This window comes from Lissotriton helveticus, chromosome 2_2 (assembly GCF_964261635.1).
Source record: "Lissotriton helveticus chromosome 2_2, aLisHel1.1, whole genome shotgun sequence".
NCBI classification, from domain to species: Eukaryota; Metazoa; Chordata; class Amphibia; order Caudata; family Salamandridae; genus Lissotriton; species Lissotriton helveticus.
Genome location: NC_136060.1, coordinates 101,174,904 through 101,178,861, shown reverse-complemented (window position 1 = coordinate 101,178,861; position 3,958 = coordinate 101,174,904). Strand labels below are relative to the sequence as shown.

Sequence of the window (3,958 nt, the reverse complement as noted above, 5' to 3'; positions counted from 1 at the left end):
CTGGTCTTTGTTCGCCACTGATTGGAGGTTCGAGATCGTTTGTTTGGATTTATATATATATGTATTTATATATATATATATATATATATATACACATATATATTCACAGATACACAAAAAAAATGGCAGAGGGAGCACAATTCATCACATCTCAAAAGGGAAAATGACTTCTGTGCTGCATGGGTTATACTTACACGTAAGAAAAAATAAAGGGAAATAAAACCCATTGGAAATGTAGCAAATACTATTCCAATTCTGGCTATGGGAGAGCGACAACAGTCTAAACAAATGTAGTTAATGTCAGAGAACACAACTATCCTCCCAATGTGTCAGAAATCGAGGTCAAAGACACTCTAGAAACCATCAAAAAACAAGCACCAGCTCCCAACAGACAAGTACACAAATATAAAAAAACATATCAACGAGGGCTCATGAACATGTCACAGGACAACTACCATCCATCCCCACTCTAAAATGATTAATAGCCAGAGCTAAAAGAGCTAGTGCTCAAACACCCTCTAGCCCCCAAACTTTTGCGGAAATAGAAATCTTACTGGAATACAATGTCACCCACAAAGATGAGAAATTAATTCTTCATGAAAAATGAATTATTATCTTTGCCACCACCAATATACAAACATTTTAAAAACTGCAAAACGTGGATGATGGATGGTACATTCAAAGTTTGCCCCAAGCCCTTTTACCAACTATATACCATCCAGTGCGAATATGAAGACACTAACATCCCATTCATATATGCACTTCTCCACAACAAGCAAAATACCCCCTACATAGAGCTCCTTACAATAATAAAACAACACACCAACAACTACTTCGCACATAAAATAATCATTGACTTTGAGCAAGCAATGATTCAGTCAATTTTAAAAATATACCCACTCATTGTAGTACCAGGTTGCTATTATCACTACAACCAAAGTGTCTGGAGACACATACAAAAATATACTCTAAGTATAGATTACGCCACCAATAGTGCCTACCAAATCAAAAAAATAATATCCTTGGCCTATGTACCAAAAAATGAAGAAGCCAACCACTATATTATACTTCTTGAAAGCCCTTTCTACCAAGCAAAGGAAACAAAACTAACTCCCTTCCTAGACTACTTTGAAGACACCTGGGTGGGAAGGCTGCATAGCTCAGGGCACCGTTGGGAACGAAAGTTTAAAATCCCCTGGCGCAACATCTATGATAGCACCCTATCTCAAAAAGTTAAAACTAATAATGCGGTGGAAGGATGGCATCATGCCTTCCAAGCCATAGTAGGAAGAGGGCAACCAACCTTACACAAACTAATAGAAGCCATCAAAAATGAACAGAGCTATCAAGATCCAAGGCTAGAGCAATCCCTAACTAATATCGGCCCCTAAACTCGGTAAATGAACAAAAACAATGTATAAATACCTACAACACAAAACTCAACTTTTCCAAACACCAAAGGGCTGGAATACCTAGATATGATTGCTAAATCTATACTTTAAACAAAAAACAATGCTAGACATCATAAGCATTTTATAATCACAAAATATTTAAACAAGATAATTCTACTCTTTTTTAAATTAATAATAACTGTTAAAACTTACATATACATGTATGCCATAATATAATTATTAAAATAAAAAAGAAACAAACAAACCAAATGTAACCAAAAACATTTCCCACCCATAATAATACAAAATAACGTACAGTTATGTCGCAGTAGACAGTCCTTGAAAAATGAACACATCCGTAGTAGATACATCGAAAAACTAATCCATCCGAAAAGTAACCTCCCAAAAAATGCAAAAATACAACTGTAGAAAAAAGGCTCCAACAATGCAAGTCTCTCACTGACAAAACCCTCAAAAAACAGAAAATTAGCTTAAAAAACTTCTCCAACAAACCCAAAAAATGAAAGGAAATGTAAAAAAGTGACTTGTTTCAAAGAAACAAAATACATTTTCCGTTTTTAAAAAAAGAAACGCGTTGTCAGCAGCATTCATTCACAAAACAGGAAACCTGTTTAGAAAAAAAACACCCTCCCACAATAACATGTACAAACCCACATACATTCATTTCAACGTTAAATACAACATAACATAATTAAACAGCACATAACTGACACAACATAACACTCTACTTCTCTTCAACACTACGTCAATAACTCTAATGTGAATATCAATATGAAACACCAATCTTCTTCACTTTCACTTGATACTGACACAGAAGAACTATTTGATGAAGATTTAGATGCCGATCAACTTCGTTTTGTGTCGATTTGCTTCAGCTGATGTGTTCTCTTGGTCATGTAGGTGTGCGTTGAAACTCGCTTCTGAAAATTCGAGCAGCCATTTTTCTTCATGCCGTGATGCCCTACTTTGTCTTTCGCCTTGCATACCATCACAAAATGGTTCTGCTTTTTACAGTCTTTGCATACCTGCCCAATTGCAGGACATTTAAAACACAACTTATTTTTCTGTGAAGAATTCAGTATCTGTCCCTCAGCCTTGTACTTTGGCTACTTATTCACCTTCATGACCCACTCATTCAGTGTTCATCACCTGAAGGAATCTGACAAGCATCCATCAATTGCTCTAAAGTTTATAGCTCCCTCATCATTAAATTATTTGGAGTTGTTCTAGACCCCACTCAGCAAGTCTGTTGGGGGTGACACTTCGAATATATATATATTTTTTTCCCTTTGATGCCATTTTCAAGTGTATTTATTCATTCTCTTGGATGACTATAAATAAGTGTTTCCACTATGGAAAAGAAAGCTAGCACAGTACATTTTCATGACTGGGGAATGAACTGCTCTGATATTCCAAAGGGCGAAAGCTTAGAAAAAAAAAATAACCCGAATGTTTGAATTTCAGTTTTTCACAAGTCCCTTATATATATAAAAAAAATTATAGTAAGGAACAAGGTGCAATATCACTTATTGCTTTTCTTCCGATTTCTCTTCACTGGTTTCATTCTTCTCAGGCTCAATGCTTTCCTTACTTTCGCCCTTACTCTCTTCATTGGTCGTTTCCTTCTTGGGAGTTTGATTTTTTTCTTCTACAGGCAACACCGTTTTCTCCTTTACAGACAACTCTTCCAGTTTCTCTGCGATTTTATCAGCAGTATTGATTTTACCCACGTCTTTCGGATCCCTGCCCTTTACTTCATTTTTGCATTTGTCAAATTTTGCTTTAAATTTCTGAGCATTTTCTGCATTTAAAAATCATATAGCCAACAGTTCAGGTTTAGGTGCTTCATCTGCATAATCGGCATATGTATTCCAGACCCATGCCCGGTCACTACCTGCATTTGGCTTCAACTCCATCTGAGGTGTGAGGTAATGGTTGGCACAGATCTTCAGTGTTTTATCTCGCCTCATTAAAAGACGGATTGTTTCTCTCTCTCTGTGCTTAAGCAGTTTTACGTCACCTGTGCCTCTTTCCTTCCACTCTGGAGGATCATTTTCTGATGCAAATCGAAATAGCTTTGCTCGCATCTTAAAAAGTTCTTCTTCGTCTTCTTCGAGAGTTTTAATATCTTGTTCTGGCAATGAAACGATCGGTTCAAAGTGGGGGTCATGGTAGGAGTCGTCTGCGGTGTCGTTAAGGATTTCAGGTTTGGATGGTGATGCCTGGATGTCCGCCATTGGATGGAGGATGGCGACGGATGCTGCGCGGCACGGGTTTCACTCCCTGCTCCTTCTCCGGCCGCTTTCGCGCTGCTTTTTTTCCTTCACCTCAGTGCGACGCCCTCAACTTCATTGAATTTACAGTGTCTGATGAGCATATCCAGTCTCTCAACAAATTCCTTAATGACCTCACCTGCTTTCTGTCTTTCTTGACTGAAGTATTATCTTTCATAATCTACATTTGACATCAGATTGAATTTGAGATTAAAGGCTGCTTCGATTTGAGTTTATATAATTTTTCCAGCTCACAGAATTTTCTTTATGATT

At 37.2% G+C, this 3,958-nt stretch overlaps 1 pseudogene; it reads right to left on the bottom strand.

Annotated features, from left to right (window-relative positions):
* Positions 1-2,722: 2,722 nt before the first annotated feature.
* On the bottom strand, positions 2,723-3,758 carry LOC144821287 (ran-specific GTPase-activating protein pseudogene; annotated as a pseudogene).
* Between the last annotated feature and the right edge of the window lie 200 nt (positions 3,759-3,958).